This window comes from Globicephala melas, chromosome 18, assembly GCF_963455315.2.
Source record: "Globicephala melas chromosome 18, mGloMel1.2, whole genome shotgun sequence".
NCBI classification, from domain to species: Eukaryota; Metazoa; Chordata; class Mammalia; order Artiodactyla; family Delphinidae; genus Globicephala; species Globicephala melas.
In genome coordinates, this window is record NC_083331.1 from 9,601,868 (window position 1) to 9,627,822 (window position 25,955).

Genomic DNA, 25,955 nt, shown 5'->3' on the forward strand with positions numbered 1-25,955 from the left:
AAATAGTTTTTTGATTGAAATGGAGACCTAGCTTGGCTTTTCCCCCTATAGTTAGCAAAATAAGGGTGACCAGTTGGCCACTTAGGACAATTGCCAAATAGACAGCTTATGTGACACACTCTATAGAGGTTACATTTCAAGGTTTTCTCTGCTGCCACACCAAAAAAAGAAATAACTATCTCAAACCACTTAAATACAGTAGGAAACATAAAAACGAATGTACCCCAAGAGGGTAAGGACTCCACTTAGGGTTCCCACGACAAATCTTCCAAAATCAACAGTGTGGTTTAGCTGAATGTTATCAAAGCTCACTAGCCATACATTCCCATGACATGACTCAGTGACTCTCTATTTCCTGCCTAAACTTCCTTCAGCTCTGGACCTCACTGTGAGCTTGGCTTTCATGTGTAGCAATGTAGATATTTCTAGCTCAGCTCATGTAGACCATAAAAACTGTTCAGCAAATGAATATACAACATGTGAGAATAAAATCAGAAGTCAATTTATTTCCCAATTTTATCCACTCTTGTCATTGTACCTGCCAATTAAAAAAATATTCAGGACTCTTATCACATCAGGTTTTCTTCGATATCACTTAAAACTCTGGAAAGAAGTATTTGTATTTTCTATTAGAGAACTGTCATGAAAATGCTAATTCAAATAGTATGAGTTTCTCTATACATGGTACTATTTGAGAAACCCTCAATGATAAATGATAAACATTTACAAGGGCAGCATGAGCTAAAGTGAAAGGACTGAAAAACTTGAACATTTTCTTCATGTGGATTTCTTACTTTCTCGTTAGTCTTGAGTAAAATATTTAAATGTTTATGTCTCGGTTTTCCCGTCTTCTAAACAGGATAGAAATGCTTGCTGTGTATATATCACCTTTGAATAGAGCTGGTGGAAAGGAGCAGGAGGTTACGCATGGTTTTGAACTGTTTCGGGCTATTCTCTGTCTTCTACCCTTCTCCTGTAATGGATGATTTAAATAATTTTTCATCTCAAGCTAAGTATCTTTCTACATTTAATATGTTTTATCATTTATTTCAGGCAAGGATGTCTTTGAAGTAAGTTTTAAAATAAGAAATTATAATAGCATAGTAGATACACCGCCATCTAAAATAGTGGTTCATTATTATTGTTACTATCATAATAATGATAATTATTATGATTAAATTAGAATAATTGGTCAGTTCCTAAAATATCCTCATGGTAGAAATTTCCTTTGGGTCTCATTCTTAATATGCAAATCTCTCCCTAATATATCATCCTACCTGATTATGAAATTTCCCTTCTTCTCATATACAATATTAATATTATTATTCAAATATTTATTCATGTCAGACACTTGTGTCGTATTAATTCCTTTGTCCAAATCATCTGTATGCCCACATATAATATGGTTTTAAGTGTTAAACACATAACAACTCCCATGTTTGTTAACTCTCTTTATATAATACCTAGGACAGTGATATATACAGAAAAATGCTTTTAAATTTTATAATTCTGCTGCTGTTAATATAGTTTCTGCAAATTCATTGCTGTTTTTAACTGAAGAATAAATGCAATATCAAATGCCAAGTTTCAGACTCTATTATATCTATTGATTTTTTAAAACTATATGTAGTCTCATTTCAGCATAAATTTTGGTTATGTGATAATCTACTATGTTTTGTTGCTACTATCCTACAAGCATCATTTTTCTCAAATAAACCCCAGATAAATAAGAAATAGATGTTTTCTAGGAGAAATCTGTTTGGGTTTATTTTCACTCCAGACTTCCAATGTGGTTATTCTTTTATGAAAAGAAAAAACAGACGTTGACCTTCCTTACAGATTCTGAGAATAAAAAAGCATGCTTAACTTAATTAGAATGACCTCAAATGAGTAGCACCATATTCTGAGACCTTTAAGCTTCCAAAATCATTAATTTAATTGCTGTCCTGGAAAAACTGATCTAGGGCACTCCTTCATGCCCAGATGTAGTTGCTGATGTTATGGGCTGGACACCCAGATGTAACCAAAAACATACAGTCTGCTTCCTTTCCGTGAGTACTAAATGTGCGGTTTGTTTTCTGAATAATGTCAGTGATCTTGAGGACTCCCTACAAGACTGTTCTCAGCCTGACATTTCATTTCCATTATTGGCCAACAGTGTAGCTGCCACTATGGCAACGAGCATCCCACCCCCAACTTCAGTCTGCGCCTGGGCTCTATGTCTATTACCTTGGGCCATCTCCATCTTGAGAAAGAAGTGGGAAACATTTTCCAAGATCATAAAAATATTTAGAAAACAGGTGGGGATACTAGTATGTTGTGTTACATCTCAGCTAAACTACAAACTCACCCCTCCTATTTATCTTTACATCGATCTATTTATTTATTTTGTCTCTTCTCCAAGTTCATTTAGTGGCCAGCTTAGCTGATGTGTTTGTTTTATGTATTATCAGCTATAAAGACCACCAACAGTCTTTCCCCCTCTATTTAGAGCTAATTACCATATTCACATCCACCAAGTATGCCAGGTATTGTTGTGTCTTTTCAAAATAGGCCCATGAATCCCACTCACCATGAAGAGGATTGAGTCTGGTGAAGATGGAGTTCAATGTGTGAGGGTCTCCTGGAGTATATAATGCTTCAAATGATTTGGAAGATATATGGTTATTTTTGTGGTTCTAGTATGTTACTTCAGTACCATGAGAGTTCATAAATACAGATACACAAGGCTCTATAATATGAAATAAGTCCTTTTCCCATGTGCATCAATACCAACCAACTTTTTACTAGTATAATATAATGTCATTAAAATAGTGTCAAATAAAAAGGAGGTATAGTAGCAACAGACCGATTTCAGTAAAACCAACTACAATAGAATGCCACTGATACTTCCATGTATCCGAACTGAAGTTTTAAAAGTACCTATTTATTTGTAAACAGAGAAAAATAACACATTTACTCTGAGTCTTGAGCCAACATAAAATATTTACAAGCACAGCATGACAACTGATATGCTTCAATTGTAGGAATTTGGAATTCTCCTTTGCTTTGTTTGTGTTGGTGAAGTGTTGTCCCAATGTTGATGAAAAGTTATAATGGAAATGATACTGATGGGAGTTAAATAGATTAAAATTCAAATTTCTCTAATCACTTTATATTAGGGAATCTTAGAGTCCCTTTATTTTAGAATATTGCTGTGTGTAATGAATCCCACATTTAAAAACACTTGCATTTTTGTGATAGTTAAGAGACGAGGTAATGGGACTTCTATTATACTGAGAAAAAGGTTAGATTGGCTTTAGGTATAAAAGATAACCAATAAGATTGAATGACTCTAAATGCTTTCTAATAAAGAAATTCTAATAACACTCATAAAATGATGATTTCAAATAACATCCTTGCAAGATGAAAGACAAGTAATTCTCATATTAAATAAAAAGTGCTGAAAATTACAGAGAAAAATAGAAGAATTAAAAGTAAAGACTACATATAGCTGTGATCCAAAAGTTATAATATAAAATGGTGAAGAAGACATTCATTGTGCCTCCTTCTTATTTTCATATTGCATATTTTCATATGCAATGCTTTGGAAATACTAATTGAGAAGAACTTTGAAATCGTTTCGAATTCTCCCACCACAACTGAACTATTCTGAGTGCATTGCAGTTCAAATCCTGGCACATGAATGAGCCTCAGAAATTATTTAGTCCAATACTCTTATTTTTATGGATGAAAGAAGTGAGGCTGAGAGAAGTTGGGTGATTTGAATGAGTTTACAAATTTTTGATGAGTGAAAGTAAGGACAAGGGTCCAGGCTTCCTGAAACCTTGGCCAGCCATCTCTTCAGAACAAATGATCAGTCCATTCTAATTTACATTATTTAATATTTACAAGTAATTGTGCTGCATTTTTTAAAAGAATCAAAATAAAACTAAGCATTTGAAAACCACCTGAGAAGGGAAATGAGATGGACAATTTTCCATAGTTCTGTAGAGTTATATGCATGAAATTTTTTCTGTGCTCTCTGGTGTCCAATTCATAACATTTAGCTATGTGCTTTTAAAATTATTAACCTTAATAGCACCTAAACAGAACATCTTAGATATGATCAATGAAAAATTTTGCTTGCTGCTAAATAAATCCATTTGGGGTGGTCTTTGGCTGGTTTATTTCTTCAGATACAATTGATTGAGTGCTTGATGAAATCCTTTCTGCCTCAGACTGTGATGACTTCTTCCAACATTTTGTTTACATATTTAGCAGTAAATGGAATCAAGGGCTGCCAAATATTAATAAAGTAGAACCAACTACAGCAGGCGTTCTATCATGAGGGCAACATCACTCACGACGTTAAGCAGTGAGATGGAAAATTCTAACAATAATTCTAGTCTCTAACTTCATGATATGATGATACTGATTTTCTAACAGTTAAACTTGTAGAATGAGGATAATGAACTTGTTTTAAGGGTTATTAAACAATGCTTCAATATTAATGTTATAATTACAGGATGCTTGCTTTTTAGGGAAAATGGTACTTTTTTTTTTTTTTTTGCTGTACTGCACGGCATGTGGGATCTTACATCTCCCACCAGGGATTGAACCCACGCCCCCTGCATTGGAAGGGCGGAGTCTTAACCCCTGGTCCACCAGGGAAGTCCCAGGAAAACAGTATTGACTATTGGGAAAAAATGTTATGATGTTATAAAAAAGAAAAAAAAACTGAAAAAATAAAACAAAAACCCCACCACATCACACTTCCTTCCTCTACCTATCTTAATTCTCTTCCAAATTTTCCATATATTCTCTTAGAAAATAAATTACTTCAGGAGGATGGTAGAAAGAGTTGTTCTATTTGAGATATGGTTAGAGAGGTCCTACTTCTGTGACAAAGTCCTTCAATTACAGCCTGCATCTTTGTCTGCCTCAAAGAAAGCTTGCTCCTCAAATATGGCTCATGACAGCTGGGGTGTTCAGTTAGGACAGAATGGAGGAAGATCAACACACCCCTCTTAAACAACATGAATCTACAATCAATGCATGTTGCTCTTGCAAGTATGGACTGGGAAAGTAAATGGATGGAAAGAGGAAATGAATATTGAGTGATCTCTATGTGGCAAGTGAAGCGTTGTTTCACATTTATTATACCATCATACCATTTGTACAAAATGCCCCCAATTTTCTGTGAATGAGGAAGCTGAGGCTAAGGGAGGTTAAAAATCCAACATTAATCAGTTGGCAAATGATATAGATAGAATCCAAACTTGGGTTTCTTTCTTCTGAAAAAAATAAATAAATAAATAAAAATAAATCCGTTTGTAATTAAATAAGGAACTAAAAATTCATACTGAATTAACTCACAAATGTTTTTAAAGAATGTCACAGTCGGGCTTCCCTGGTTGCACAGTGGTTGAGAATCCGCCTGCCGATGCAGGGGACATGGGTTCGTGCCCCAGTCTGGGAAGATCCCACATGCCGCGGAGCGGCTGGGCCCGTGAGCCATGGCCGCTGAGCCTGCGCGTCTGCAGCCTGTGCTCCGCAACAGGAGAGGCCACAACAGTGAGAGGCCCGCGTACCGCAAAAAAAAAAAAAAAAGAATGTCATAGTCATTTCATAATGATGAAATTTCATATATAATAAGGCAAAATTAAATATCATAAACCAGAAAAATTGTTTATGATTTTGCATACATATAAAAATAATGTGAACACATTAATATCCCTTAAAATTATTCTTAAGAAACAAAACATTTTAAATCAAAGTAAGACAGTTTTTAAATTTGTCTGGCAAACAAGTTTACCGAGGATCAATATTTCCTGACTTCTTCTGTTAAACTGGCTTTTCCCTCCCAACTCTCAAAGGAAATTCAGAACAGAATATTTCAAGTCTAGTTTGACATGTATTGTCACATGAAAAAAATGGCAGATAAAAATCAGAGGATAAGCCAAAATGGCAGCTCATGCTCATGGGTCCTTTTATAGTTGATCTCAAAAAACATCTTTATTTCAATTCTTACAAGATTGGCTGCAGTTCTCAAAGTGTGGTCCTCAGATCCCCTGTGGTCTCTAAGATGGCTCAGGAGGTTTATGAGGTCAAAATTATTTTCTTTTTAATGCTAAGATGTTATTTGCCTTTTTTCATTACGCTGATACTTGTACTGATGGTGCAAAACAGTGTGAGTAAAACTGCTGGTACCTTAGCACAAGTGGCCCCAGACTGCAACTATAGTCTCCATACACTTCAAAGCCATGCACTAGCAGGGGAAAAACACCCTGCAAGTTTCGCTTAAGAACATCCTTGATGAAGCAGTAAAAATTATTTATTTTATTAAATCTCAACCCTGAGTATACATCTTTTAATAGTCCCTGTGACATTATAGGAAGTAAGCATAAAGCACTTGTATTGCCTATGAAAGTCTGATGGCTGGCTTGAGGAAAAGCATGTGTGATTGAATTGCAAGCTGAACCAGAGCTTTCTCCATGGAGGACCATTTCTAGCTGAACAAACAACTGACAGGCTATACTTTTTAGGACATGCGTATTTGACAGACATCTTCTCAAAACTTAGCAAAAGTGAGACTGTCACTTAAGGGAAAAGTGATGATATTTGTTGTCAATGATAAAATTCAAGATTTCAAGAGGGAATTAGAATTTTGGAAAGCTTGTATCCACCACTATGAGCTTGACAGCTTCTAAATACTTAAATAATTTACTGAGAATTATGTGATATAAACAAATGTAGTTTTTATATTATATGATATAAATGTTATTAATTATATAATGAAATGTGTCAAAATTTGGAAGATCTGCATAACCCACATTTTCCAAATAATCAAGGCATGATGTTACAAAATCATGCCTGGGTAAAAGATACATTCAAAGTGCAAATCTGACTAATGAATTTTAATGTAACAGAACATGAAAAGCTCATTGATATGGTTTCTTATTCAACATATCAAGAAACTACCACTTGGTGACTCTTGGTGTTGTATAAAAGAAGAACATTCACAATTATCTAAAAAGGCTATTAAAATACTCCTTTTTCCAACTACGTAACTGTATGAGGCTAGATTTTTTTCATATACTTCTACAAAAACTATATAGCAATAAATCAAGGCAGAAGCAGATATAAAAATCTAGTTTGTCTTCTATTAAGTCAGACATTCAAGAGATTTATATAGATGTGAAAAAAAGTAACAAAGCAGCCAGTTTAAAATAAATATAATGCTCTTCTCACTAAATTTATTTTTGTTTTGGAAAATACAGTAATGCTTCACTAAAATACTCTGATTATGTTAACATGCAATGGATTTATTATTGTTATTCTAAAATAAATTTATGAAAAATAATTTAAAATTTCTGTTCTAATTTTGAATATAGAAAATTTCTAATATAGTAAATATCGATAGCTATATAAAGAAAAGCTCTTTGGAGTCCTTGACAATTTTTAAGAGTCAAAGGGTCCTGAGATCAAAATATCTGAAAACCACTGTGCTATAGAAACAATATATGTTTAATGATTATATGATGACATATAACTAAGACTGAATTGTGTTTAGTATTTGCCTTTTTTCCTTGAAGGTGACTTAACCAATGTAGGGGACATAGGCTGTAAAAGTTATTTTTTATTAAGCTATACATGTAACACTATCAATTTAAGGGGACATAGGCTTTGAAAATTATTTTTTATTCTTTATTTAGCTATACATGTAACACTGTATCAATTTAAGGTGTACAATGTGTTGGTTTGCTACATTAAGATATTGCAATTTGACTACCACCATAGCATTAGCTAATATTTCTATCATGTCACATAATTACCATTTCTTTTTTGTGGTAAGAACAATTGAGATCTAGTCTCTTAGCAGCTTTTAAGTTTATAATATAGTACTGTTGACTAGAATCACCATGCTGTGCATTGGATCTCCAGAACTTATCTACCTACTTATAGCAAGTTTGTACCCTTAAAAAACATCTCCCCGTTTCCCCCACCCCACAACCTCATCATCTTACTCTCTGTTCTTATTAGTTCAGCTTTTTTAGATTCCACATGTAAGTGCTATCATACAGTATTTGTCTTTCTCTGTCTGACTTATCTCACTTAGCATAATAATGCCCTCAAGGTCTATCCACATTGTCACAAAAGGCAAGACTTCCTTCTTTCTCATGGCTGAATAATATTCCATTGTATATATATACCATATCTTCTTTGTCTATTCATCTAATTAATCTATTAACAGACACTGAGGTTGTTTCCATATCTTGTCTATTGTGAATAATGCTGCAGTAAACATGCATGTACAGATATCTCTTCAGGATTACTGATTTCAAGTCTTCTAGATATACACCCAGAAGTGAGATCACTGGATCATATTTCTATTTTTAACTTTTTGAGGAATTGCCATATGGTTTTCCATAATGGTTGTACCATTTTACATTCCCACCAACAGGGTATAAGGGTTCCTTTTTCTCCACATCCTCCCCAATATTTGTTACCTCTTACCCTTTTGATAAAAGCCATCCTATGGTGATATCAGGCCATAGGCTTTTTAACCCAGCATCTCTTGGAAAAACATCAATTCCCTGCTATTCTCAGTCAAAGAGGCGAATCCTGCTCCTGGTCGCCATGTACTGCAGAGCTTCCCTGCCAGAGGGTTACATCCCCCTGAGGAATGGGCAGGTGACTCAGACAAGCCAAGAAAGGAATTCCTATATTTACAGTTTTGGCTATGTTGCTAGCTCTGAGAAAGATGCAAGCCTACAACTTCATCTTTGCTAAAAAGAATGGAAAAACTGCTAGAATGTAGCCAAGACAGGTATTAGAGACAAGGGGAAAAAATGTGCCCTGATGACACTGAACATCTATAATCAACATGCTTGAAGACCGTTGCATCTCTGGCTTTTCTGGTATGGAAGCCAACAAATTCCTTCTATTTAAACTTTTATGTGCTGATTTCTACTACTTGCACCAAAATGACTCCTAAGTAATACAGAATTTGATATCTGGAAGTAGAGGATTACAAAGAACAGACCTTACAACATGATACTGACTGAGCTAAGGTGAGGTGGAGGGTTCCCCCATCTCAGGCTAGGAAAAGGGTAAAAGCTGTTATTTGATAGAAAAGCAGCCAGTTAAAAGGTACCTAGTGTATCTCGGAACTCAAATCACATGAATATCAAGGGTAGAGTGTTAGGGGAATGGAAAAAAACAAAGCATCTTAGAAGGCACTGGTTACTTCTTTCAGCCTTCAGTTAGATCACACAAGAAAAGGATGGCCTTCAGCCTAATCTGGCAGTTCTGGAAGAAGAAAGCCAAAGGGATTTAGTCCTTACAAAGGGTCATCCTTTCTGCCTGTGTCCGGCACTCAAAAATGTCCAATAGCAGATAGCCCTGTGTCTTCTGGGATGGCAGAGGTATAAATCTCTGCCTCATGCTAAAGTTAGCACGAGTGGGAAGCACATGGAAAAGAGATGGGGATTGTGGTGAGCCAGGGAGCTGGAGAACCACTTCCAAACACTTCCTGCCATATTCTCCCTGACTAACATGGAGAGCAGTTACACTCCTCTATAAAAGCCATCCCCAGGAACCCTACCACCGAGGAGTAGGATCCGCATGATGACAGCCCATTGCTTCCCTGTCTAAGGTCCAGATGATTTGGGAGAGGGGCAGAGCATAAAGGCAGATTGCCTGAGAGGAAGAATCCATGAGGGCTGGAACCCAAATGATGGGCATGAGTCTACAAGAATCAATCTATGGAGTATTCAGGAAATAAACAGACCCACAAGTCTGTCAGGAGAGGCAGTGGCACTGCCAGAGAAAAGTCCAGGCTCACCAAACAGCCCTGAGAATGTCCACCTCACAAGGATAATTCCAGCCCCCAAACCTGCACCAATAGAAGGGAGGAACTAAAATATTACCGCTGTTAGAAGAAAAGCCTCCCCAATGTCCATCTGCCATATAGCTATGCAGGATAATGGAAAAGGGAGTTCCTCCCAGAAAGGAGAGAGAGACAAGTCAGATTCTTGAACAAAGAACTCCATCCACTGCCAGGTCAGGGAGTCCTTGCTCTCTTTGTCCTGCATGAGATGATTGCTATGAACCTGAGATCACTATTTAGGGGTTATCCTTCTCTCCCTTTTTCAAATGGAAGTTTTTCTTTTTTTTTTTTTTTTTTTTGCAGTAGGCAGGCCTCTCACTGTTGTGGCCTCTCCCGTTGCGGAGCACAGGCTCCGGACGCGCAGGCCCAGCGGCCATGGCTCACGGGCCTAGCCGCTCCGCGGCATGTGGGATCTTCCCAGACCGGGGCATGAACCCGTGTCCCCTGCATCGGCAGGCGGACTCTCAACTACTGCGCCACCAGGGAAGCCCTAAATGGAAGTTTTATTGCAGCAATAGTGTTTTTTCTCTGCCACTGCTAATTGGTAGTGTTAAATATATCATTTAGTCAAAGGATGCCAAGCCATGAGGAGCTATGTCTAGACCCAACCAAGAAAAATTCCATGACTTGGAGATTTTGGAACTGGATGAGTCTCAGAGTTGTCTTCTGTTAGAGTAGAGGAAGAGACAGTATTCCTTGTAGAGGTATATCTGCATTATATTAGCCAGGGTGATTCTGAGAATTTTAAAATGGGAAAGAAGATGTATATGGATGATGGGGAGACAAGGTATGGAAACATAATGGGGGGATGTAGTTAACCTGTGTTTTGTTTAGCCCAGAATCTCTTTGGGAACCATCTCTTCCTCATTCTGAGTCCAAGTGGTTTGGATGGGGCCAATCGCACCTCCTGGCTCTAGGAATGGGCACATCCTGGTAGTCTGGCCAATTAAATACTCAATTTCTTCAACCATAGTGATTAAGTCCGGGGACAGTCACCTGACCTAAGCCAGGCCAATAAAAGCTCTCCTTGAGACTTTTGCTGGAACTGTTGAAAGACAGACTTTTTGATTTTTTCATTAGAAATGCCAGCTGCCAGTACACAATTGTTGCTAGTCATTTTTGCTACCTTGCACAGAATATCTGCTTGATAATGAAGTCAAAACCTAGTCTGGTAAAGCAGAGAGAGGAATGAGTCTTATTTTGAGCTCCTGGATCTAACCATACCTAAAGCTAGACAGATAGGTCTGGCTTTTCAAATTATTTGAACAATACATACCTTTTGTGCTTATATGATTCTGAGCTAAGCTTCAAGAAAAAGAATTGTAATGAACACAGCTAAATAAAATAATTAAAAAAATATTTTTTCATTCTTTCAAAGAGAAATAATTGAACTGCTAACTAAAACAATATTTTTTTTAAAAAAACTGATGTATTTCTGGATTCTAGTATATATTTGTTTCCTTAACAAATCTAGCATTTCAGGAGAGAAACTGTTGATTAAGGAATCTGTGGGAGAAAAAAAATCACTGTAACCTGAGATGGCATCAGAAGGTGACTAAGGTCACAAAAATTTGTATTAGAGAATAATACCCCTGGACAAAGTGATGAGAGCCAATCATTTATCCTACTTACATTCAGAAAAGTTTTGTGTCTGTTTGTAACAAAAGGCACTATGTAATAAAATCACTAAAGCAAGTTAAAAACAAAAAGATCCAAATTACAAAGTGGAAAAGGAGAAAGTTGTACTGAAAATCCTAGGTTGAATTTCTCCACTAGAATCAAGTGCAAGACTGCCTCTGAGCTTCTGAAAAGGCAAAGCAAAGTGAATATTAAAAAGTTCTGTAGCATGGTTACCTTAATTAAAGGAAATAGTTCATCAGAGAGAAATTATCTTATTTCTAGTGTTAAAGTCTAGAATAACTTATTACCTAGCTCGTCATACACTTGCACCAAATAATATAATCAAGTCTTTAACAGAAGCTTCATAAAAGATGCAGGACTGTTCTTCTATGGCTATTAAAGAAACAACTGACCCTTAATTAAAGCTCAGAGGCCCTTGTTAAATTACAAATCTATAAAGGCAATTCCGGAGGGAAGTAAAAAAAAAAAAGAAGTATACATGCTCTGTTCTTAGTCATGTGGCTTGATATTTAAGCAGATTTCATCAAGTATTATAGTGAAAGGGAGGTGACAGTGGCATGTCCCCTAAGACCACCCCCTCCAACAATCATCAGATGGTTCATAAAAGCTTACAATAAAGGTTATACAGCAAACCACTAGGAACTAAATACTGAAATCAATCATAAGAAATTGTAAGAAATCATAAGAAATTAAGTGCCTGAAGCAGATTGCCGACTAAAAGGATATCTACATGCATCAAAAGTTTTACAATGAAAATCAAAGCCTTACTTGCATTTCTTCCAAAATGGGTTGTAAGAAGTACTCCAAGAACATATAACAAAGAGCTTTCAAAAAGTCTTAGATAGGAATTAGATTCTTTAGAACAAAGATGTTTTCTATTCTACTTTCTTCACTCTACACCCATAGCTGCAGTTAGGTTCTTGTAAACTCAATCTAGACTTTTGCATTACCTTTCTCTCCATGTTTCCTACTTGTGCATTTACTTCAATTCCTCTTCTTCATTAATTACTTTGACCATGTTGATCAATTCCTTATAGGACCTACTGTGATTTTTAAATACTTTAAAATGAAGACTGCATGTTATACTGGCAAATCTCTCTACAGATTTTCTAATTTTTAAAAATCTTTCTGCTTTTTCCTTTTCTTTCTTGTCTCCTTTTTTTTGTTGTTGTTGTTCTGTTTTTCACATTCCACCATCCTTGCTAATGCCTCCCATTCTTCCTGGAATATAATCTGCTTCCCAGCTAGCCAGAGTCCTTTGGGCTATATGATATGGGATATTTATTATCCCATTGCCCATATTTCCACAGAGGGCAGGGAACTCCCACTCACCCCTTTGGAGGGATTAGGACTGGAGGAACACTTTGGTCCCTCCTTTCCTCCCTCACTTAATCCTCCCCCCAATTAATCCTCCCCTCTGGAGAAGAAGTGACTCGAGGTTGGTAAACAACAGCCCTGGGCCTGTTTTTGTACAGCCCACATATATTTACACATTTTAAATGGTTGGGAAGAAAAGAGAAGAAGAATATTTCATGCCACATAACATGTATATGAAATACAACATTGTGTCTCCTCCAAATGTATCTGTTGAAGTCCTAACCCCCAGTACTTCAAAATGTGGCCTTAATCTGCTTATGTGCAGATATAATTGGTTAATGTTGGTTATATTGGAGTTGAGTGGGCCCTCTAATCCAGTATAACTGGTGTCCTTATAAAAAGGGGAAATTTGGACAGAGATATGTACACAGGGAGAACATCAGGTGAAGATGAAGGTGGAGATCAGGGTGATGCTTCTATAAATTAAGGAATGCCAAAGATTGTCAGCAAACCACCAGAAGCTAGAATCAAGGCATGGAGCAGATTCCCTCACAGCCTTCAAAATGAACCCACCCTCCCTACACCTTGATCTCAGACTTCCAGCCTCCAGAACTGTAAATATATTTCTGCTGTTTACGCCACACATTCTGTGGGTACTTTGCCACAGCAGTCCTAGCAAATGAATACAACAGCCATCCTCATTTATCTACACGTTGTCTATGGCTGCCTCTCTGCAACAACAGCTGAGCTGAGGAGGCCTCAAAACCTAAAACAGTCACCTTCTGGTCCATTATAGTACAAGTTTGCTGATTCCAGATTCATCTAATTGGTGAGGTAGGGGAAAGGGTCACTAGGCATATACAGCCCATTCTCCTTGTTTCTCTCCTTTGAGAACTGTCTGGTAATCCTTCCTTAGCCCTTCTCTCTTCTACAGAGGAGGCCTGGAAATGTCCAGCTGATCTGCCTGGGACCAGTGAGTGAGTTCTATTCAGGATAAAAGGAAGAGGAAAATAGGAAGGCGATTTTGGGTCCAAGACATGGTCTCCAATCTAGATTTATCAGTGATAACATTTTTATTGTAATCTCTTTCTGACACCTGTATATATTTCTCAGTTAGTTTCACATCTGGAGGAGAGAGTTATGTGAATCATTGGCCCCCACCAAACCTCAACTTCATCCCCCTCATAGCAAGAGTGTTGGAAATCTCATTTCCTTCTTGAAGTCTCGCCAAAAAGGAAGTGAGCACTGATTTATTTTTTAACCTGTCCATACCCTCTCTGAATATGCAATTCTCATGACTCATTCTTTTTTTTTTTTTTTTTTTTTGTGGTACGCGGGCCTCTCACTGTTGTGGCCTCTCCCATTGCGGAGCACAGGCTCCAGACACGCAGGTTCAGCGGCCATTGCTCACGGGCCTAGCCGCTCCGCGGCACGTGGGATCTTCCCAGACCAGGGCACGAACCCCTGTCCCCTGCATCGGCAGGCGGACTCTCAACCACTGTGCCACCGGGGAAGCCCTCATGACTCATTCTTAAACTCTAGACCACATAAAATCACTTGCAGTAATGCTCACACAAAGTTTAGATGATTTTTTTCATGCTATGATCCTATGTATTTATGCGAGTATCTGCATGCCCTTTTACAGAATAGATCTAAATTATTATATCCTTCCCCAGATTATGAGCTCCTGAGCAGGTTTCTGTTTGACTTGGTTAAACAGAAGGTCTGGTTTGATTAATAACCAACACAATGCTCTGCTAATTAATGTGGTTTCCCTCATTAATAAAAAAGACCCTACCGATCCCTTGCCAACAATATTATTATGTAGGTTCATAAGGAAGAGAAGATGGAAAAGATGCTGCTGATAAATAACAGCTATGTAGCTTGAAAATTTTAATCACTAATAAAAAATATCTAGAAATATGTCTGAGAAAGAAAAATCAGTCTCTAATCTGTCGTCCATACCTTATTAATTTACTCAACCCATTGATATTTGTGGGAAATACTTATTACACACAAATTCTCTCTGATATCCTATGGAGGGAGGCAATGAAAAATAATAAGCTAAAATGAATAGCTGGTTAAAGACCTTGACATTCAGGCAGGAAAAATCTGGTTTTGATCCAATAGATGTTCACAAAGAGTAGCTGAGAAAATGGAGTGTTTGGGGAAAATCATTCTAGCAGTTGTGAATATAGAGATCACAGCTAGATAATGTAAACTATGGACTTGTCTGGCCAGTGGGAAGGAAGGGCAGGGTAGGCCCCGCAGAGTCTGTTGGCTGGAGGGATCTAAGGGTATTCAGGGCAGGACAGCTGCGTTTAAACTCAGTGGGGCATTGTTAACAGCGTGGGGCTTGCTACCTGGATGTTTCTCTGGCACCTATGAACCTCTCAGGGAGAGGAGAATACAACACAAATGAAGTGAAAGAAAGTTTCCCAGAAGACTCTCTTGAGGGCAGTGTTTAACAGCATTTGTAACAATGGAAGCTGGGGGTGGGAGTGGGGCAAAGGTCACTTCCCCACTCAGGGGGTGACCTTTCTGCTGGAGCTCTGAGCTGCATTGGGGAACAGTCTAAGGCTGGACCAGACAAGTGAGAGAGCATAATGCTTGGGCAGACTCAGTATCTTTGGAAAGTTTCAGCTGCTCCATGATATGGGTAATGATAGATGACACCATGGATTCCAAACTGGATCATAAAATAATAAAAATGGTACCTGCCACCATGTAGCCAAAAAATCCAAGTCCCAAACATGTGTGAGCTTTTACTCACCCCCCCCAACATTCCTAGGGGAAAAAAGACCCTAAGACTGGTTGGCAGAAATTGTAGAGTTGTAGTTTTGGAGTTACAATAAATGGGAGCTTCAAAGTGAGCGTGTGGTATGAGTAGTTACAATGAGTGTGTTGCTTCCAGGTTGCAAGGCCTGGAAAACACAACTTACAAAGCGGAGGAGGTGATGTGGGACTGGAGTGCTGGTTGTGTTAAATATCAGCTGTGTGACATTGGTCAAGTCATTCAAATATTTTGGGCTTCAGATCCTGCATCAAAAACGTGGAATCTTTCAAATGTCTTGACAAGGTTGTGGTGAAGCTCAAATGGAATCACGTGTGAGCAAACCCTATCCTTTATTTAAAGTGCTATAATTATCATTACAGGGAGTATTGCAGAAGACGCTATTTGTAAAAGGTTCTGAGTGCACTGATTTCCAGCTGTCACCTGATATAAAATGCATTTGTGTCTTCCAAAGTCATTTTCCAAGAAAATAATTTTTCTCACTTACACAATTGTCTCAGCAAAACCTAGAGCCACTTGAAATTACTGCTTTTAGGAGTGTCTGTGTATGTCTGTGTACCCAAAGGGGACATGACTGGGAAAATGCAGCTGTAGCTGGCACAGGAGAAATGAAGGGCAGAAAAGCCTTTGGGGCAGTAGAAAGTGGGGATCATAAAAACCTTGGCCTTATTTTAACATTTCTCAGAGTACAGGAGAGTCAGTATGTGATCGTGTTGGTAGTGGTGGTTCTACTGAGAAATCTTAACTTTAAATTGCCTGCCAATCTCTATTTTGTGTGTCCAAGAAGAGCAATTTATTACTTTTATGAAGCCACCAAAAGCCCATATTGAGGGGGAGAAAAACTAACTATTGAGCAGTATATGCTCTCACACTAAATATATAATGAGAGTAATGGGCAGAAGGTTCTAAAGATGGGCAATATCTGTTTTGATAAAACAAATCTAAGACTGCCCCCAACAGAAAGACAGCCCTCCCTCACCTCCACTAACTTTCTGTTACCCACCTAGGGGAGCAAGTTTCCGAGATTTAATGATGTGCTGGGATGATGGATTTTCCCGGTTAGTTGTCCCTGACAGCTCACCTCCACAGAACAGCCCTTCTTTAGCCAATAACAGTAACCCATGTATGTATATGAGTTTCACAATCAACAAAGCACTTCATATAGAGAAAACTTACTTTATTGCAGAAAGGCGATTTGGGGGCTCACTTAAACTCAGGGACGTGATTATGCATATTATCTTTAGGACACTGTGTCCCCTTTATCTCTAGGTTCACTTGTTCACGGGGTTTTTAGAGTCATGGCCTTTGGAATTCAACTTTACTTCCACACTTGTTCCAGGGGCAGAGCTGTTTTTCTCACTTTCCTTAAGAAAACCAGGATCATCTTTGAATGAACTGCACATTCATCCTGCAATTCAAGGTAAACCCTGATCCCCTTATATCGACTGAAGTCTAACTCAGTGAATTCTACCGTAGTCACATAAACCTTCCTTAAACGGTCTGTTTTTTGAGGATAACTGTCCAAAGTTAGGTAATTCTCTTAACTTTCTCTCATTATTTTGTTAATACTCTCTCTGACTTAGATGCCCTAACTTTACTTATTTGTAACAATTTATAAATAAATAAATAAATAAGTAGATAGATAGATAAGTGATTTAGATCACCATCATGTCTTTCCTTCTGGCTTGTTACTTAGAGCTGCTCTGTTCACCAGCCACATGTGGCTGTTGAACACTTGGAGTGTGGCTGGTCCAAATGGAGACAACGTTGTCAGTGTAAAAGGCACAGCACATTTAGAGGACTTAGAACCCAAAAAAGAAATATCTCAGTGATAATTTTTGTGCATTGGTTACATATCAAAATGACATTTTAATATACTGGTTTCAATAAAATATATTATTAAAATTAATTTCACTTGGTCCTTTCACTTTTTTTTTAAGGGGCTACAAAGTTTAAAGTTATATACGTGACTCACATTATACTTCTATGGGCAGCGCTGACCTAGACCTTTTAACTTTGCATTCTAGGTCTTTATCCTACTTCCCCTCCTCCTCCCTCATGCTTAATTCAAGCCCAAATCTCCTGGCTTATTTTCTTTTTCTATGGCATTAACATCTCCACTGAACTAACAATTCTGTTCGATTACATCTGTCCTAGCCAAAGATGAGTGTCTCAGCCCACAGGTGGTGGGGGATAGATTTAAGTACTCACTACCACTCACAGCAAGTATGCTGGCCCTAAAGTTATTCCATTAGAAAAAAAAAAATTCCCTTATTACCAAAATAATGTCTGGAAACTTAATACAAAGTAGGCAGAACAATGGCAGAATATTCAGAGATATCCCTACTGGTCTTGGAAAGCAGAACTGACTTCCTGGAAAATTACATCCAGTAAGACAGTTCCACATGGAGTGAAACAAATTTAGTCCTGATATTCAAGGGAGTGCATAAAGATTCCTCTGAGAATGTGGAGTTAATAAAAATGGATGGTGAAACCGGTTGTGTTTTTCTTGAAGGGAGTTCATAGGCAGTATCAATCCAGCCCAAGGGAACAATGGGGCTGAATATTTTCCAAGTGCTTGACACAAAGAGCAAAACTTATTTTCTCCATTGTGGTCTGCCACTATTTTTACAATTCTGATATTTTTACAGACAAATCAATCCACACACAGACATGTTTATAATAAACCATTGTTATACCCTGACGTTTTCAAACTTACAATGACCAGAATATAGGAAGAGCCACCTGCCCTGTCTTCATGTCCTCTTTACCTGCCACTTCCTCCCAGCCATGCTTTCCTTCTCCAGCCTCAAGTTCTGCCTGGGACCCGTTAAAAAAACACTTAAGGCTTTAAGAGAATCAGTTAAAAAGCTGTGGGAAAGCAGGACCCATTCAGGGGGCTGGTCTCCAGAGTTCTGCCCCTCTCACACACCTCTGAGACAGTTTCCTGTGCATTGCTTGATTTGTTTTTATCTCATCGTTGCCAACTTTAAAAAATGCACAACGTGAGAATTGTGAGTTAAGTTTTATTTGGGGCAAAATGAGGACTATAGCCCGGGAGACAGCATTTCAGATAGCTCTGAGAAACTGCTCCAAAGAGGTGGGGGATGCTCAGGATATATGTGATTTTGGTGAAGGGGGAGTACGTGCAGTCAAGCACATATTTTTTGCAGAAGGTTTCTGCTAGTCTCGTGAAGGTTACAGCTAGTCACGAGGAGCAGAAGTCACCATGAAGGATTTTAGTGCTTTTCTAGATATGATGAGATACAAGAATTGGGCTCATAAAATCGGCTCCTGAAAATATCTAACTATCTGAAGACCTGTTCTGCCAGTTTTTCCCAGAGCACAGAGCGCCTCATTCCTGATCTCCACCTGAACTTTCAGGGGGTGTTGAAAGTCAGCAGCTGCAGCAGCACATGATTTAATCCTTGTAGAGGTAGATGGCAAGTGCCAATGGCAAGAGCCAGTTTGCAGTTGGCACTGTGTTACACAGCCAGAATTACCGCCCCCCACAGATTTATTTGGGTTAAGAGACCTAAATGGGAAGGAAACCCAGAAAAGAGGGGATATATGTATACGAATAGCTGATTCACTTTGCTGTACAGTAGAAACTAACACAACATTGTAAAGCAACTCTACTCCAATAAAAATTAATTAAAAAAATAAACTTTTAAAAATGCAAATATTTCTGAGAGTGTTAAAGGGCTTTCAGAATTTTACACGTCGGTGTGAATTATTCAGTCAAACTGCCTCTCTGCTCCCCTTCCCCAACAAGTGATCAGCAGCCTACTCACTGCTTGTCTTCCTCAGTGATAAGGACAGGAATCTAATTTCAAAATAAACAAATAGAAAACTGCCTACATGGGCTCCTCCTTAAATCTGCCAAGATATTAAGATTTTAGCAGTTAAAAGAGCCACGTCAAGTCTTTTGAGACATGTTATGGCCAATTCACAGTGTTCTTTCTTGCAGTGGAACTGCGTCTTGAATTTCCTCCAGTAAAATATTGTGAAAACTAGGAAGCATGAGGAAACTTCATTTTTGCTTCATGAAAGTAGGAGGCGGTATGGGACACCAATTTATGGTCCTATGGCTTTAACTGGGGGGATGGAAATTTCATCTTTGGTTATGCAACTATTTGGGGAGGGTGGGGAAGAGAGACAACACAGGTCAGGAGCGATGGCATAGTTCACTAACTCACCACCCATTCACTCTCCCGGAACAGTTGTGTAATTACTAAAGAACATGTACCTCAGGACACTGACATTTCTGACCAGAAATTCACAGTCACTTCTGCACTCTGTAAATCTTAATGGAGACTTTCCTGGATGTTTAAAGTCTTTAGGACCCTTATGTGTTGTTTATGGACCAAATCCATTTAGATCACCTAAACAATGGCCATCCCGATAGGGGCTGTCTTCCACTGGTCACTTAAGGTCATAACACATGCCCCACTCAAAAAGCCACAGAAAACATATCCTTGATGATTAAAATGTTCTTAATCCCTGTTCTAAGTTCATAACACAGGAGATCAACAGTGGAGAAAACTTGAAAATTTAAGAAAGCTTTATTTTTTCCAATCTTCTTATAGGAGATGATGCATTAGTAACACTTCTAAGTGCTACACCCAGGCAACCCAACGCTAGAACAGCAACCCTCACAAGGTTCTACACAGAGTAGGCACTCAATAATATTTGCCGACTGACTTGTTCGATGTTCTATTAAAATCACTGTGAAATGTATATCCTGTTTTACTTATAAATGTATTTTCTCTAAATACCGTCTTACCATATATATCAGCTCATTTTCAGGTGCCATCTGGGGTGTAACTCTGGCACAGGTGTATGTGCTACACAGGTCTGCAGAGTGGAGGATTTACTACCACAGCTGATGCTGCTCTCCATTCAAGCCATAGAGGAAGTGTGTGTAATCAGTAACGGCTATAAAATGAACCAAAACAAAAGCCTTGAATTTTTCAGATACATCGTTTTAAAATGCTTTTCAATAATTTAGAGGAGAAATATATTTGGTTGGTAGCTGGGGTGATCTCATGGGCAGATACAACTAGTCAGGGCTTCAAGAATGCAGTGGCCACATGTGGCTTGTGACTGCATATTTTCAACCCCACGACTGGGCTGTGTTCCTGAAACAGATGTCATTTTACACAGATGTGGCTCTGTATGTATAAGCTCCAGTAAATACTCTAAATCTGCAGGGGACAAAAGGAAGGACCTAGACATTCTAGAATAGTTAGTCATAGTTAATCATGAAACAGTATAAATACTAGTGTTTTATTCTCTAGGATATTACCTTTTTAAGAACAATAATGAGCAGTCTCTACATCTGCTGGACCACTACTTACATACAGTTAGTCCCTGGGAATTACTACCTCAGCCTAGTGGCCAAAGTAACTCTGCTTCCCCCACAGCCGCTGCTATGAGGATATGTTTCACATGTCCTCCTCATTCCTTTGACCATGCAAAAATCCTTTGAACTTTCTCCCACTGTGGAACCCAAGCAAGGATCCATCGGGTTGTTATGCTAGAAATTATGGCAGAGGGGAAGGAAGGAGAGGCTGGATATCTCCTGCAGCATCATCACCTGAGGCTTCTCCTCTCTCCCATTTCCACTGCTACCTCTCCTCCAGCTAAGTTACAGGATCATGTCAAATCTCTAGCCCCTGTTCCATCCCAACTCTTACAAAGCCTCCAGGTATTTCTTAACTCTTCCTTAGCTTCTTTAGTTAGCTTCCAGGAAATTCACTGACTACAGGTGGCCTCCAAAGTATAGATAACATCACCTGTCTTATCTCCCTCTAACACTCCTCTGGGAAAAATAAAAGGTATTCACAGGAGGCTTTTATGTGGAGTCCCTTTGCTCGTTATTTCATAACTTCCAATGAAAACCCTTGGAAAACTTGCAGAGCAAAGAATTGTCCTTGCTGGAACTACTTTCCTTATTTCTCACTAGTCAAGGGCTGAAAGACATAATAGTTGAAAACAAAGAAGGTGGCAGTGGAAAGGGCAGCATGATGCCCAAACCCTAGTCCTCTCAGGGGAAAAAAAAAGGGGTGACCAGAAGTCTGATCTGGGTGGAAAATTTTCTCTAGAAATTTCTCCTAGATAGAAAGTCTTCACCCGTGACAACTCTTCAATTCTTAACATCCTGGAACCCATAACTTTTTGTGGTGTGAATGTGTATACATCTACCTTTCTAGTGTTAAAACTTTGCCAAAACATTAGTCCAAATGTGTCTGAGTAGCAACTCCTACTCAGTAAAAAAGAGACCCTATTGAAATAACTAGAAGATACTACACACTGAACATTTAATGAGTACCTATAATTTTCAGTTTCTGTGCTAAGCACTTAGGTTACTGAGATAAATGACACAGTCTGGACTTCAAATTGCTTCAAAGTTGGTGAAAGGAAAAACAAAGAAATATATAAATAATATTAATGTGACAATTGTTAGAAGAACAGAGCCCTTCCTATAGACTGAGTCTTGAGAACCTAGTAAATTGAATCAACGTGAAGAAGATAGAAAGGGAATTCTAGGTTAAAGGAGCGAAAGATGCAAATATGAAGAGTGTGAGAAGAATTCAAAAGTAGTTTGATATGGCTGGAATATTGAGTGAAAGATGGAGGAGACAAAAGAGGAGAGGCTGGAGAGGCTGTCATGGCTTAATTCTGAATGGCTTTGTCTTACATGCACAGAAATTTGATTTTCTAGCAAAAAAAAAGAAAAAAAATTGAAGACATTGAAGGATTTTCCCATAGAACAGAGACATGATCAGACTTAACTTTTTAAAGGGTCACTCTGTTTGAATTTTGGATAATGGATGAGGGGTATTTGATACTAAAGACCAATTAATAGGCTGCATTTCAGGTGAGAGATGGACCACCCAGAGCATTGGCATTAGGGATGAAAAGGAGATGAGTTAACACCTCATTAGAAATGCAGACTAGAGAGGACATGGTGACAATGAATGTGAGTTTAAGAGAGAAGAACAAAAATAGGGTGACTCCAGGTTTCTGGCCTGAACGATGAATTCACTGAAAGTGTCTTTCACTAAGACAGGAGAAGACTGTAAAGTTCAAGACTGAGTCTGAGGTGCATTGGAACATGCAGTTCAAGATGCCAAGACAGCCAGCCAGGCACAAGGGTCTGGGCTCAGGAGGAAGATGAGGATGCAGATACAGGTTATGGAGAATATATCTGACGAAGCTGGCTAGTCCACACCTCACCCCACACCTACTTCCCTGCCCAGAATATAACTCTCCGCATCACCCTGTCCGGTGCCTTCCACCCACCCACGAGTCTGGGAATTGAGCGTAAATCAGAAGCTGCTCATGAGTCACTGGCTTCAGAATGGGTTTTACCTGCCTTCTGAAATTGAGAACAGAGAAGCCAGAAGAGCCCCAGATTTTCAACTGGTGGCTGTTTGTCTTTGCTTTCTTTTAAATACCCTTCTTCGCCTTGGCAACCTGGCTGTCTGAATTTATAGTTTGGACTTTCTGTTTGTGTCAACCTAACCTGGACCATTCCCTTAGCCAGGTCACAGTCAGCGCTAGCCCATATGATATTTTCATAAAATTTAGGAAAAAATGTCCTCTTTGGTTGGCATTCACTGTCTCAAGTACTTACAAATTGGTGAGCAGAAGATATCTTTGTGACCCTGTGCAGGGCATACCATCTGTATGTGCAGCCTGACTTCAGACCAAGATATTTGGCTCTTTGGTGAGGATGTTTATGCCCAGTTTAAGTCCTGAGCTGTTCGTGTGTCTCACTTATACTGGCAGCTACCATGAAGAGCTTTCTTCACTTCACTCCTAGGCAAATGACATCTGAGATGAGTAGACAGAAATAGTCCCATGACGGCAGAAGGCTATATTCCAAACTTTGGAAATGTTCTACTAAAAGCATATAGAAGTATTGACAAGCAATAAAGGGTTAGACACCTTGATCCTCCATCCTCTACACAGCACTAGCCCCATGGGAAACCTGCCTAGGGCTGGCGGAGGCCTTGCTCTCAGTATTTGGCAGCCAGGGCTACATTCAGAAATGAGCACACATTCCTCAGACATGTTCCACAGGGCAGTGAATTCTGCACATCTTTATGAGTGAAACTGGGTTTTACAGCCTAGCCTGAGAAAATATGAAAATGACAGTAAGTCAGATGAATGAATGTACATCAGGCTGACATAAATCTGTGTGGAAGGATTTGTCTCCTATCTTGGAAGAAATCTAGCTAATGGCAAACTTCCTCTATTATGGGACCTCTGAGTTCATGACATATTCAGAGGAAATAGAAGTGAGTTGGCTCTAGAAAGTATTCCCTAGAAAAGGAAAACAGCAGGGAAAGCTTTCAGAAACCATTGTTCATCTACTGAAAGATTCACAGATAGAACAGCAAAAAAAGTTCTTCTGCCAAACTGACCCCTGCTTGCATGCTGCCTGTTCATATGTGACTTGGAAGGAATGCCCATGGCACACATTAGTGGTAAAAACATAAAACAGAAAAAGATTCTCAGAGGCAATATAAATCCCAGTATTAATATCTGAGGCTATGTATTCCTCCGCTCCACACCCTATGTCAGTGACAACTGGCTGAGCACTCAGATTATAATACTGTTCTGAATGGACCAAAATATGAAATAGTCCCAAATTTCTTACTTAATAGTTTATAAAGTTATCCTGTCCTTATCCTAAATGAGCTAATGGAAATTAATTGCCTGCTCCGGGATAATTAAGGGCTTACTGTAAAAACAAAGTAACCAGAAAAAAAATAAAAAGAAACTTTAGAAAATCAGATAAGGGTGATGGCGGTGGAGGCGGCGGCAGCAGCAGGAGCAGGGGCTGCAGGCGGTCGGGGCTCCGGGCCTGGGCCTGGCTCGTGAGCCCACGGCAGGGGTGGGGGGAGGAGGAGGGGGAGGGGGAGGGGGAGGGGGAGGGGGAGGAGGAGGAGGAGGAGGGGGAGGGGGAGGGGGAGGGGAGGGGGAGGGGGAGGGGGAGGAGGAGGAGGAGGAGGAGGAGCCGGGACTGGTCGTGGGTGACCCGGGGAACGGTGTCATTGAGGGCCAGGAGCTGGAAGCGATCAACGCTTGAGTCAGGGAGATGGAGGAAGAAGCTGAGAAGCTAAAGGAGCTACAGAACGAGGTAGAGAAGCAGATGAATATGAGTCCACCTCCAGGCAGTGCTGGCCCAGTGATCATGTCCACTGAGGAGAAGCTGGAGGCTGATGCCCGTTCCATCTATGTTGACAATGTGGACTATGGTGCAACAGCAGAAGAGCTGGAAGCACACTTTTATGGCTGTGGTTCAGTCAACCGTGTTACTATACTATGTGACAAATTTAGTGGTCATCCCAAAGGGTTTGCATATATAGAGTTCTCAGACAAAGAGTCAGTGAGGACTTCCTTGGCCTTAGATGAGTCCCTATTTAGAGGAAGACAAATCAAGGTGATCCCAAAACGAATGAACAGACCAGGCATCAGCACAACAGACCGGGGTTTCCCGCGAGCCTGATACCGTGCCCGGACCACCAACTACAACAGTTCCCGCTCTCGATTCTACAGTGGTTTTAACAGCAGGCCCCAGGGTCCTGTCTACAGGGGCTGGGCTAGAGCGACATCATGGTATTCCCCTTACTAAAAAAGTGTGTATTAGGAGGAGAGAGAGGAAAAAAAGAGGAAAGAAGGGAAAAAAAAAAAAGAATTTAAAAAAAGGAAAACAGGGTTTCCCTGGTGGCACAGTGGTTGAGAGTCTGCCTGCCGATGCTGGGGACACGGGTTCGTGCCCCGGTCCAGGAAGATCCCACATGCCGCGGAGCGGCTGGGCCCATGAGCCATGGCGGCTGAGCCTGCGCGTCCAGAGCCTGTGCTCCACAACAGGAGAGGCCACAGCAGTGAGAGGCCCGCGTACCGCAAAAAAAAAAAAAAATTACATTCCCTTAAGAGGCAATAGCCAATGGATTATAGTGTCACATTAAAGATGATGTCTTTCTCCTTTTTAACTTTCATTGTTAATCTTAAATAAAGAAAATCAATAGATTTGTAATAAACGCTTTCTTCTTGGGCTGAGAAACACTCTAAGAAGAAAGCCTTGAGTAAAAGTTTGACGTTATCCATCAGTCGTTCTTCACCAAAAAGAAACAAAATGTGGATCACAGTAAAGATAATTAAGATGTGCTGTATTTTTTCTTTTTTTAATTAAAAATAATTGTCTTTTAAAAAGTACACTTTATATTTTCAAGCAGTTTTAGGTTCACAGGAAAACGGAGTCGGAAGTACAGAGATTTCCCATATACTCACTGACAGACCCCACACACGTAC

The 25,955-nt window shown here is 39.3% G+C and overlaps 1 pseudogene; it reads left to right on the forward strand.

The window, feature by feature from the left end:
- Positions 1 to 24,701: 24,701 nt before the first annotated feature.
- On the forward strand, positions 24,702 to 25,290 carry LOC115866576 (polyadenylate-binding protein 2 pseudogene; annotated as a pseudogene).
- Positions 25,291 to 25,955: the final 665 nt, after the last annotated feature.